General features: G+C 48.2%; 1 protein-coding gene across 15 annotated transcripts in view; it reads right to left on the bottom strand.

Moving 5' to 3' along the window:
• Positions 1 to 12364, bottom strand: part of LOC105464051 (proline rich coiled-coil 2B) — a 133393-nt gene that overhangs the window by 91474 nt on the left and 29555 nt on the right. Inside the window, exon 1 of one of the 15 annotated variants that reach the window (XM_071078462.1) lies at positions 1133 to 1147. The exons of the other annotated variants lie outside the window; for them this stretch is intronic. The gene's annotated coding sequence lies outside the window, so the exon portion shown is untranslated. Of the gene's footprint in view, positions 1 to 1132; positions 1148 to 12364 lie in introns of those variants that run through there. 15 annotated transcript variants of the gene reach the window in all.

Genomic DNA, 12364 nt, shown 5'->3' with positions numbered 1-12364 from the left:
GACGAAGCCAGTTCTAAAGTAACAAAGGAAGAAACGGCAGACCCAAAATAAGGGCCAGGGATTACTACCCCAAGGGCATTCCCAGGTATGCCAAGCTGTGACTTCGGAATGGTGGGAAAGGGGAGCATGCGCCCTCACTGCAAATAAACTACACACGTTATAAACACCTTACCCACAGACCCCTCACCCCACCCAAAACCCTACACTCACAACTCTCCTCCCCCACCCACCATCTCCCGCAAAGCTCCTAAAACATCAGACTGCACTGCCTCATTACGCTAAGGGCATGCCCACCTTTCCCCTTCCCCCACCCTCCAACCATGTCAACAGCAAATTGTAAAGCTGTGGGATCTCTGGAAGCAGCGCTTGTTAATTAAACCAAGTCTATGCCGCTGCTGAACTTTACCAATACAACACTATGATTTATCCAGGGTGTGCAAAGAATTACAATGGCCTTTTCTCCCCTTAAAAAGCTGAAGTGACCAAACTAAGGAGACACATGAGATGTCTTTGCTTATATTACGGTCACCTATAAACAGTCACACGTCCCACCTTCCAGTGGTCACTTCAGGTTTAGAATTCATATGCACAGTTAAAACAGTTCCCTTAGTTAAAAACAATTGTTTAAGACAGCAGTCCTCTCTTGATATTAAAAAGAAACAGCAAGGAAAAAGGAATGACTTTCACTTTCTACTCTGTGCACTTCTGGAGCTTGATGTTTGTAGCAAGCTTGTATTGTAACTATTACACCCCTGTATTATAGCTGTTACATTGTTTTTAAGATCTCAGTGAACTGAGCAACATAGTATAAACACCATATACTGTTCCAAGTTGACTAGGTTTCCTACACTGCACCAACTGTATCCCAGAAATTACGCCACTCTTTGCAGCAATGCTATGAGACAGGTTCCATAACCACTTGGCAGATAAGAAAACTGAGACTTAAAGGAGCAAAAGAGATGATTTGTTCAAGACCTACCTCACAGCAGGTAGGTCTAAGTGGCTAAAAGGAATACTCCTGTCAGCCCGAGGTCAAGTCAGGGCCGTTGCTGGCCGAGCAGCAGTCTCCCTTGCAGCTGGAACCCACAAATTGCCTTAACATGCCTACCTTCATTCCTTCCAACACATTTACCTGAAACTCTCCAAGAACACAATAGAACAGACTAGACACAGGGCAGCTGCCAGCTATTAAACGCCCTTGTTCGTGGGAACAGACATCCGCAGTGGTGTTCAATGTGGAGAGATGGACGGAAGAAAGAGCCCCGATGCACCTGCCAATGGGAGGCCCTTGCTAGTTAAGGTGACTGAGCTCCAGGAGGTGAGGGCAATGTGCTATGGGTCCAAATATTTAGCATGTAGCACAGTGCTGAGCACACAATTAGAAACCCCAACACCTAGGTAACAAACAAGCCCCAAGTGTACAAAAGCCTGCCTGCTCCAAACCCCGACGCCCCCAGGGAGGGCTGAATCCAGGAACCATTAATAGCTGCGGTCTATGGAGAGACTACTGCCTTGTGCCAGGTACCCTATCAACTCTGTAGCACACGACCCTCTGAATCCCTTCCCAGGTCCTATGAAGGTGTTACTATCACATTTTGCAGAGGAAGAGAACGGAGATTCAAAAAGATTTAAAAGCTGGCCCCAGGTCAGCCAGCTTGTAAGTGGTAGAAGCTAGACTTGAAGGCAGCTGACCCCAAAGCAAGGCTTCCAGTGTGGGGTGCTGCACTGTGCCTGCAAGGGAGAGCCACTCTCCACCAGGAAGAGGGGGAATGGCATTCCCAACTCTCCCAGCCAGCTCTCTCTGAATTCCAGCTAACAATATCCCCCCCCGCCGCCCCCCGCCAAGAGCCAGAGCAGCGTAATTCCAAACTGCACCTCCTCTTGCCAGAGCACAAACCCCTGCCAGCCTAGCCTGATGAAACACCACCACCCAGGCATTCCAGCACTTCATTTCTCAGTCACTTCAACCACTGGTGTGATCTCCTGGAAGAACTAAACCAAAGTGGGGGGCAGGAGGGGTGGCGCGCCAAGAGGTTGAGTCAAGAAGTGAGATGTGCACAACAGCCACTATCACAAGCTGCAAAAGCGCCAACAGCGATGAATATTAACAGCGACAAAACCACCAAGGGCTGTGAAACACGGGGCTATGAGAAAACTTAAAATGGACGCCGTCTCTGAATTTTATGCACCAGGCTCCAGTGTATAACAGTTGGAAGAAAACAGGCAGCAAGGACCATCATTTTAGTTGATACAGAACATCAACCTTAGACCTGGCTGCCTGCGTCTATCGCCTCCTTCTAGTTCCCACAGTGGCCTTCACCTAACGACACCCAGAGTACCTCCTCCAGTGGCCACTTCTGCGCTGTGAACGGAGCTGCTGTGTCTGATCACTGCCTGCCCAAGCTCACCCAAACATCAGACCCTGTGCTGACCACAAAGCCGCAAAGAGTGGCTTTTGATTGGAAAATGTGCACACCCAAAACAATCCAAATAGCCTGTTCATTTAGAAAAGCCCATAGTCCAGAAACATAGGCTCACACATATAAACTGATACAATGTTTTCTGAAGAGAAATTTGACAGAATTCTTACCAAAAAGCGATTGAGTTGAAGAGTCCACCCTGCGAACCACACACTCACACTTATATGCTTATAGACAAATTGTATGTTTTTGAAAACAAATCTGGTACAGTTTTACCAAAATTGTATAATATTCCAAAACTACAAATAGCCCAAATGTCCACCAGTAGGAGACAGGTTAAATCAAGTACACCCACAAAATACTCTCTGCAATTGCTGAAACAGACGACATAATCCGTCTGCGTGGCTGTCAGGGAGCACGATGAGACATTTTATCACGTGAAAGGGCAGCAGCATGCTTGAATACAAACGTGCATGCAGATAATGTGGGGTTTTTTCTGGGAGGAATCCCAAGAACTTTCTCACAGTGGTTTCTTTTCAGAGAGAGTGGGGAAAAGCCTTTATACCTCCCTGAGCAACTTGAATTTTCTTTTTAAAAAGTCAACTGGGGGCCGGGTGCAGTGGCTCATGCCTGTAATCCCAGCACTTTGGGAGGCTGAGGCAGGTGGCTCACCTGAGGTCGAGTTTGAGATCACCCTGGCCAACATAGTGAAACCTCGTCTCTATTAAAAATACAAAAAATTCAACTAGGCATGGTGGCAGATGCCTGTAATCCCAGCTACTAGGGAGGCTGAGGCAGGAGAATTGCCTGAACCCAGGAGGCGGAGGCTACAGTGAGCCGAGATCACGCCATTGCCCTCCAGCCTGGGCGACGAGCAAAACTTCATAACCCCCTCCCCCCCGAAAAAAAAAAAGTCAATTGGGAATATCTAAACCATCAGATTACAAATGATTTTTTCTTCTTATACACACTTGTATATTTTTTAAAAATCTAACATTTTAAAACATTTAGTGTGGCAGGTCTGTTCACATTAATATGGAAAAATGGCTGGGTGTGGAGGCTTACACCTGTAATCCTAGCAATTTTGGAGGCCAAGATGGGAAGACAACTGGAGGCCAGGAGTTCAAGACAGGCCTGATCAACATAGCGAGACCCACCCCCACATCCCTAAGGAAGGAAAAAAAAAAAAAGTATTACTGAAAATAAAAATAAGAGAAAATAAGTTATGCTTAAAAATATACATGGAAAAATGACTGTGATATTTTGACAATGCCAAATTGCAATACGATATAGTATATTCCATTTTTGTTTTTTAAAAAACTTCCCTACATGAGGCCATTATTTATATGCGCATTGAACCTAGAAGGATAAACAAAGCAAATTTATCAATAACGGTTACTGCCTGGGACGTTGAGGAGAAGCTTTCATTTCTCTTCAAGCACTTGGCTTTTAATTTCTTTTCTTAGGCCGGGCGCCGTGGCTCACGCCTGTAATCCCAGCACTTTGGGAGGCCGAGGCGGGCGAATCACCAGGTCTGGAGATCAAGACCATCCTGGCTAACATGGTGAAACCTCGTCTCTACTAAAAATACAAAAAATTAGCCAGACGTGGTGGCGATCCCAGTGGTCCCAGCTACTCGGGAGGCTGAGGCAGGAGAATGGCATGAACCCAGGAGGCTGAGCTTGCAGTGAGCCGAGATCATGGCACTGCACTCCTGCCTGGGCGACAGAGCGAGACTCCGACTTAAAAAAAAACAAAACAAGGCCGGGCGCGGTGGCTCAAGCCTGTAATCCCAGCACTTTGGGAGGCCGAGGCGGGTGGATCACGAGGTCAGGAGATCGAGACCATCCTGGCTAACATGGTGAAACCGTCTCTACTAAAAATACAAAAAACTAGCCGGGCGCGGTGGCGGGCGCCTGTAGTCCCAGCTACTCGGAGGCTGAGGCGGGAGAATGGCGTGAACCCGGGAGGCGGAGCTTGCAGTGAGCCGAGATCGCGCCACTGCACTCCAGCCTGGGTGACAGAGTGAGACTCCGTCTCAAAAAAAAAAAAAACAAAACAAAAAAATTCTTTTTTTAAAAAAAAGTATGGGCCAGGTGCAGTGGCTCACGCCTGTAATCCCAGCATTTTTGGAGGCCAAGGTGGATGGACTGCCTGGGCTCAGGAGCTCGTGACCAGCCTGGGCAACATGGTGAAACCCCGTCTCTACTAAAATACAAAAAAAAAAAATTAGCCGAGCATGGCGAGATGCACCTGTAGTCCCAGCTACTCAGGAGGCTGAGGCCGGGGAATTGCTTGAACCCAGGAGGTGGAGGTTGCAGTGAGCTGAGATCGTGCCACTGCACTCCAGCCTGGGCAACAGAGCAAGACTCCATCTCAAAATAAAAAAAAAAAAAAAAAACTCTATACTTTCGTAATTAATGTTTTATCAAATTAAAAAACCCAGAAAATTCCACATTATGATTCAGGACACTATCCTCTCCCCAAGGATTTCTGAACACTTGGCCCGTTCAGTCCACTGACAGGTCGGTTGGGCAGGCAGGCAGGAGTGATGATGCCCCTCCCAGACAAGCCTGTGCTTTCTGCCCTGGCCTGGAACAGAGCTGCTCTTTAAGCTCTGAACCATATGTAAACAACACCTGCTGAAAAAAGTTCTGCAAGACACAAAGGACCCATGGAAAGAGCGCTGGAGATGACCTCCTTTTTCCAGTAGGTCCTGCAGCAGTCCACCCCATGGTTCTATACAAAGAGATGGTCCTGAAGTGTGTTGGGAAGTTGACGCGCGCTTCCCGGAGCCACAGTCATTCTCTGCCCTCCTCCCTGCTGGCCACTGGCCATACGAGAACGCTTGCATAATGTCCACCACTGAAAGGGCTTCGGCACTCTGGAAAGCAGGCTGACCCGCAAACTCTCTTCTGCGACCCATACATTTCTGATTTCCACATAGGAACACATTTTTAATGTTCCAGGGCTCAGCACACTATTTTCAATAGGTGCTTATTTCAAGTCAGCTACATTCTCCAGAACGCCTTCCCCTGACTGCCCCACACCCAGACTGAGGTGAGCTTGGTTTCTGGGTGGGCTCCTATGAGACCCCCTTCTCAGACACCTAGCACACAGTGATGAATGGGAAACAACAGAATTCTGCTTCCGGATGCACTCACTCCCTCCACCGGGGGAAAGGACCATTCAATACATGAAAACAAAACTATCTACAGGCGGCTGCCCATCGCTGGATGAACACATAAAATCTGGTAAATACATGCAAATACGAGAATATTATTCTGCCTTAAGAAGGAAGTTAGTTCTGACACATGCTACAACATGGATGAACCTTGGAAATACTACACTAAAAATAAGCCAGACGCAAAATGACAAATATTGGATGATCTCATTTACATGAGGTACTTGAACATTCAGTTTCACAGAAGGAAAGTAAAACGGTGGGCAGGGCAAGGTGGCTCACCATTGCCACCGTGGGATTATACATGCCTGTAATTCCAGCACTCTGGGAAGCTGAGGCAGGCAAATCGCATGAGCTCAGCGTTCGAGACCAGCCTGGCCAACATGGCGAAACTCCGTTTCTACTAAAAGTACAAAAAATTAGCTGGACCTGTAATCCCAGCTATTCAGGAGGCTGAAGCAGGAGAATCGCTTGAACCTGGGAGGCAGAGGTATAGTGAGCCGAGATCACGCCATTGCACTCCAGCCTGGGAGACAGAACGAGACTCTATCTCAAAAATAATAACAATAATAATACAAAAATTAGACCAAGCACAGTGGCTCACGCCTGTAATCCCAGCACTTCGGGAGGTCAAGGTGGGTGGATCACCTGAGGTCAGGGGTTCCAGGGGTTCAGGGGTTCCAGGGGTGTGCTCTGGCACACCCCAGTGTGGGGATTTGTGCTCTGGCAAGAGGAGATGCAGTTTGGAATTACACTGCTCTGGCTCTTGGTGGGGGGCGGCGGGGGGGGGATATTGTTAGCTGGAATTCAGAGAGAGCTGGCTGGGAGAGTTGGGAATGCCATTCCCCCTCTTCCTGGTGGAGAGTGGCTCTCCCTTGCAGGCACAGTGCAGCACCCCACACTGGAAGCCTTGCTTTGGGGTCAGCTGCCTTCAAGCCCACGTTCTACCACTTACAAGCTGACTGACCTGGGGCCAGTCTGGCCAACATGATGAAACCCTGTCTCTACTAAAAATACAAAAATTAGCTGGGCATAGCGGCAGGCGCCTGCAATCCCAGCTACACGGGAGGCTGAGGTAGGATAATCTCTTGAACCCAGGAATCAGAGGCTGCATTGAGCTAAGATCGCGCCATTGCACTCCAGCCTGGGCAACATCAAAACTCCATCTCAATGAAATATACAAAAACTAGGCCAGGCACGGTGGCTCACGCCTGTAATCCCAGCACTTTGGGAGGCTGAGGGAAGCGAACCACTTAAGGCCAAGAGTTCTAGACCAGCCTAGTGAACAAGGTGAAACTCCGTCTCTACAAAAAATACAAAAATTAGCTGGGTGTGGTGGTGTGTGTCTGTAATCCCAGCTACTCAAGAGGCTGAGGCTGTAGTGAGCCAAGATCGTGCCACTGCACTCCAGCCTGGGTGACAGAGGGAGACCCTATCTCAAAAAAAAAAAAAAAAAGAGAAAGAATGGTGAGAATGGTGACCACCACCAGTGGATGGGAGAGGGGAAATGGCATCTAATGGGAACAGAGTTTCAGTTTGAGAAAATGAGAACGTTCTGGAGATGGACAGTGTTGATGATTGCACAACACTGTGTAAGTGCTTCATGCCACTCAACTGTACACTTAAAAATGGTAAATTTTATGTTATATATACTTCACCACAGTTTTTAAAATTCAAAAAAAAAAACCACCTATTTACAAGTTGTGAAAAGTGCTATAAAGAGAAACTATAGTGGGCGCCGAAGAAATCACAGGAGGAGGCCAGACGCAGTGGCTCACTCCTATAATCTCAGCACTTTGGGAGGCCAAGGTGGGCAGATCACCTGAGGCTGGGAGTTCAAGATCAGCCTGACCCACACAGAGAAACCCCATCTCTACTAAACATACAAAATTAGCTGGGCTTGGTGGCGCATGCCTATAATCCCAGCTACTTGGGAAGGCTGAGGCAGGAGAATCACTTGAACCTGGGAGGTGGAGGTTGCGGTGAGCCGAGATCGCGCCACTGCACTCCAGCCTGGGTAACAAGAGCAAACCTCCGTCTAAAAAAAAGAAGAAAGAAAAAAGAAATCACAGGAGGATGAGATCAAAGTTAGGTGGGGGGCTCTCCAGGGCCTCCCTAAGGAGGTATCCGCCTCCTCCCCACTGGACCAGGATCTCCCCAAGGAGTCAATGCGGCATCCACATCTCCATGTCCCTAGAAACAAAAACTGTTTAAGACAAAAGGCTTGTCCAGGCTCAAACCAGTAAATGGAGTAAGACCTGAAACCCAATCATCAAACGGCTTAACCAGGACTGAGACCCCCAGAACCTAGTGGTTCATGAAAGAGGCTGCCGTGCTGGGTGCTGTGGCTCATGCCTGTAATCTCAGCACTTTGATTGGCTGAGGCGGAGGGATTGCTTGAGTTCAGGAGTCTGAAACAGCCTGGGTGGCCAGGCGCGGTGGATCACCTGACGTCAGGATTTCGAGACCAGCCTGGCCAACATGGCAAAACCCCATCTTTACTGAAAATACAAAAAGTAGCCAGGCGTGGTAGTGTACGCCTGTAATCCCAGCTACTCAGGAGGCTGAGGCAGGAGAATCACTTGAACCCAGGAAGTGGAGGTTGCAGTGAGCCAAGTTCGCACAGCTGCACTCCAGCCTGCGCAAGTGAACAAGACGCCATCTCCAAAAAAAAAAAAAAGAAAAAAAGAGGCCGGGCGCGGTGGCTCAAGCCTGTAATCCCAGCACTTTGGGAGGCCGAGGCGGGCGGATCACAAGGTCAGGAGATCGAGACCACAGTGAAACCCCGTCTCTACTAAAAATACAAAAAATTAGCCGGGCGCGGTGGCGGGCGCCTGTAGTCCTAACTACTCAGGAGGCTGAGGCAGGAGAATGGCGTGAACCCGGGAGGCGGAGCTTGCAGTGAGCCGAGATCGCGCCACTGCACTCCAGCCTGGGCAACAGCATGAGACTCCGTCTCAAAAAAAAAAAAGAAAAAAAGAAAAAAAGAAAAGAAAAACAAACAGCCTGGGCAAAATGGCGAAACCCCCGGTCTCCACAAAAAAATACAAAAATTAGGCATGGTGGCACATGCCTATAGGATCCCAGCTACTCGGGAGGCTAAGGCAGAAGGATCATTTGAGCCCAGGATGCAGAGGTTACAGTGAGCTGAGATCACACCACTGCACTCCAGCCTGGGTGACAAAGTGAGACCCTGCCTCAAAACAGAAAAAACTAAGAAGGTGGCTGCCTTGCGCTCAAGGCTGGAGGGGGAGATGACAAAGACTGAAGGAGAAAATCCATCCTGTCCAGAAGAGAAGAACAAGCCTACAACCCTCTGACCCCAGAAATTCCACGTATGGGAGATAATCAGCCACGTGGACCAAGACTCACATGCCAAGATGCTCCCTACAGCTTTTCTCATAAAAGGGAAAACAGGGCAACAATAATCTAAATGTCTAGTAATGCAGGATTCAATAAATTATGGCATATCTGTACAATAGCAATTGTGTAATTGTGGGCCGGGCGCAGTGGCTCAAGCCTGTAATCCCAGCACTGTGGGAGGCCGAGACGGGCGGATCACGAGGTCAGGAGATCGAGACCATCCTGGCTAACACGGTGAAACCCCGTCTCTACTAAAAAATACAAAAAACTAGCCGGGCGGGTTGGCGGGTGCCTGTAGTCCCAGCTACTCGGGAGGCTGAGGCAGGAGAATGGCGTGAACCTGGGAGGCGGAGCTTGCAGTGAGCTGAGATCCGGCCACCGCACTCCAGCCTGGGCGACAGAGCGAGACTCCGTCTCAAAAAAAAAAAAAAAAAACAAATGTATAATTGTAAAAATAACTCAGAAGAATACACTATAACATAAAAAGGAAAAAAGCAAGCTATCAACTGTGTATTCAACGTATATATACTATTGCTCTAATTTTGAAAACAGACATTATCAGAATAAACACACCGGCATCTTTACTGTAGTTAGCTCTGGATGGTGAGATCACAAGTGATTTATATATTTTGGTATTTATTCTTTTTTTTTTTTTTTTTTTTTTTTTTTGAGACGGAGTCTGGCTCTGTCGCCCGGGCTAGAGTGCAGTGGCCGGATCTCAGCTCACTGCAAGCTCCGCCCCCCGGGTTTACGCCATTCTCCTGCCTCAGCCTCCCAGTAGCTAGGACTACAGGCGCCCGCCGCCTCGCCCGGCTAGTTTTTTGTATTTTTTAGTAGAGACGGGGTTTCACCGTGTTAGCCAGGATGGTCTCGATCTCCTGACCTCGTGATCCGCCCGTCTCGGCCTCCCAAAGTGCTGGGATTACAGGCTTGAGCCACCGCGCCCGGCCGGTGGTATTTATTCTTTTCAGTTTCTTTTTTTTGAGACAGAATCTCACTCTGTCTCCCAGGCTGGAATGCAGTGGCACAATCTCGGCTCACTGCAACCTCCACCTCCCAGGTTTAAGTGATTCTCCAGCCTCGCCCTCCTGAGTAGCTGGGACCACAGGTACTTGCCATGGCGTCCAGCTAATTTTTGTATTTTTAGCAGAGACGGGGTTTCACCATGTTGGCCAGGTTGGTCTTAAACTCCTGACCTCAGGTGATCCGCCCACCTTGGCCTCCCAAAGTGCTTGGATTACAGACATGAGCCACCGTGCCTGGCCTACCTTTTATTCTTTTGAAACAGGGTGTTAGTCTGTCACCCAGGTTAGAGTGCAGTGGCATGATCACAACTCACTGCAACCGCAACCTCCCAAGCTCAGGTGATCCTCCTGCTTCAGCCTCCCAAGTAGTTAGAACTACACGCATGTGCCACTATACCCTACTAATTTTTTCTTTTAGGAGAAATTTTGTTTTTTTTTTTTCCATCACATTGCCCAGGCTGGTCTTAACCTGGCCTCAAGCAATCCACCCGCTTTGGCCTCCCCAAGTACTGGGATTACACGCATGAGCACCTCACCCCACCACAAGAAAAATGTATTTAAAGGGCCTTGTACAATGCCTGGCAAATTATTGGTGCTCAAGGAGTATCTACTGCCTTACAAGTGAATTAAAAATGCAATAAATACTGCTTCTGCAGCCCCACAGAGAAAAAGGTTGATGGTTATCTTGGCAAGGAGGAAGAGGGTCCAGATGGAAGCCACACAACTGGCTGCAGAGGTAAGAACGGAAGGAAGTCCTGTACAAGATGTGAAAGACCGCCAGCAACTTGAGACAGGCTTTGTTCCGCCAGCTACTCCTGCTGCATGCAATGCTCCACAAACCAGCGCTGCTGCCAGCACCTCAGAGATGCACTTCAGCTCGGACGAAGGATGTTTCCCAGGTCACACGGGAAACCAATACGTACAGCGGAGAACAAAGCTCAACCACAACTTCTGGCTCAAGTCACTAAGGCAAACCTCCCTCCCAGTACAAAAGAGATTTCCCACGTGCCACCCATAGGTATAAACAGTGATATCGCCAGTGGCAAGGCCCAGGTCTGCCAGCTCCCAGGTGAGGAGGTCCAGTCTGAATGGCACCTTTTAAACCTAAAAGCTAATGATAAACAATTATATTTCACCAGAAACAAAGCTCACGATATCCCATGTAGCTCCCATCTCCAACACCACAGCCAGTGCCTGTATTTCTTTGTCCCCATGACAGACTCAAGTTTCCTGAGGCTGTACAAATCCCAGAAATAATCTTAAAAAGAGATCGAGTTATGATCTGAAAAGAAGACAGTCTAGTTAGCCCTGCCTCCTTACATGAAATTTATTTAAAACCAAAATTACAACATTTGGAGCACGAAGCCCAAGGTCTGCTGGAAATTTTGGGTTTTGGGGAGAAATGCATTGTTTTAAAATCTAGTATAGATAGGCCCTATTTAGTACCTGTCTACCCATGACAAGATTTCACAGTAGGGAAACCTCATTATTGAATTCAGAAATACATGAATTGACCCACCTGGCCTATTCCGGTTTGAAATAGAAACCAACACAGAAATGATCTTAAGCGGTAGGATAATGAGACATATAACCAGCATACAGCCACAGCCATTAGCAACATGAGTCAGTACTTTGTGCAAGGCAAAAAAAAAAAAAAAAAACCCTTAAAAGTACAATAAAATTGGCCGGCGCGGTGGCTCAAGCCTGTAATCCCAGCACTTTGGGAGGCCGAGACGGGCGGATCATGAGGTCAGGAGATCGAGACCATCCTGGCTAATACGGTGAAACCCCGTCTCTACTAAAAAAATACAAAAAACTAGCCGGGCGAAGTGGCGGGTGCCTGTAGTCCCAGCTACTCGGGAGGCTGAGGCAGGAGAATGGCGTGAACCCGAGAGGAGGAGCTTGCAGTGAGCTGAGATCCGGCCACTGCACTCCAGCCTGGGTGACAGAGCAAGACTCCGTCTCAAAAAAAAAAAAAAAAAAAAAAAAGTACAATAAAATAATCCTTCAGGATAAAAAAGAGAACTGAAATTCAAAAGAGATTAGGAGTGGTGAACAGGCAAAAAAAAAAAAAAAAAAAAAGCACAACAAAAATCCCTCAGCCAAGCACAAGGCAACCGGACCCATGCTGGAACCAGTTCTGACTTGCCATTCCTGAAATTCCACTCTCCCGAGGTTTCCTGGCTCTTCCTTCCTCAGGCTTTCTTTTTACCTATTTGGGCCCAGTGGAGGCCGGAGAGGGCCAAGAGCACTGTACGAGATGGGACGCCCACACAGTGGGCTTAGGGGCTAAGGTAAGGGCATGCAGTCAGCATTAGGGGGCCACCGAAAACCAAAATTCACAGATATGCAGAAGCTCGTAGGAGAAGTCT

Source organism: Macaca nemestrina, chromosome 14, assembly GCF_043159975.1.
Source record: "Macaca nemestrina isolate mMacNem1 chromosome 14, mMacNem.hap1, whole genome shotgun sequence".
NCBI lineage: Eukaryota > Metazoa > Chordata > Mammalia > Primates > Cercopithecidae > Macaca > Macaca nemestrina.
Note: the sequence above shows the minus strand (reverse complement) of the source record. Positions and strands in the feature narration are given on the sequence as shown.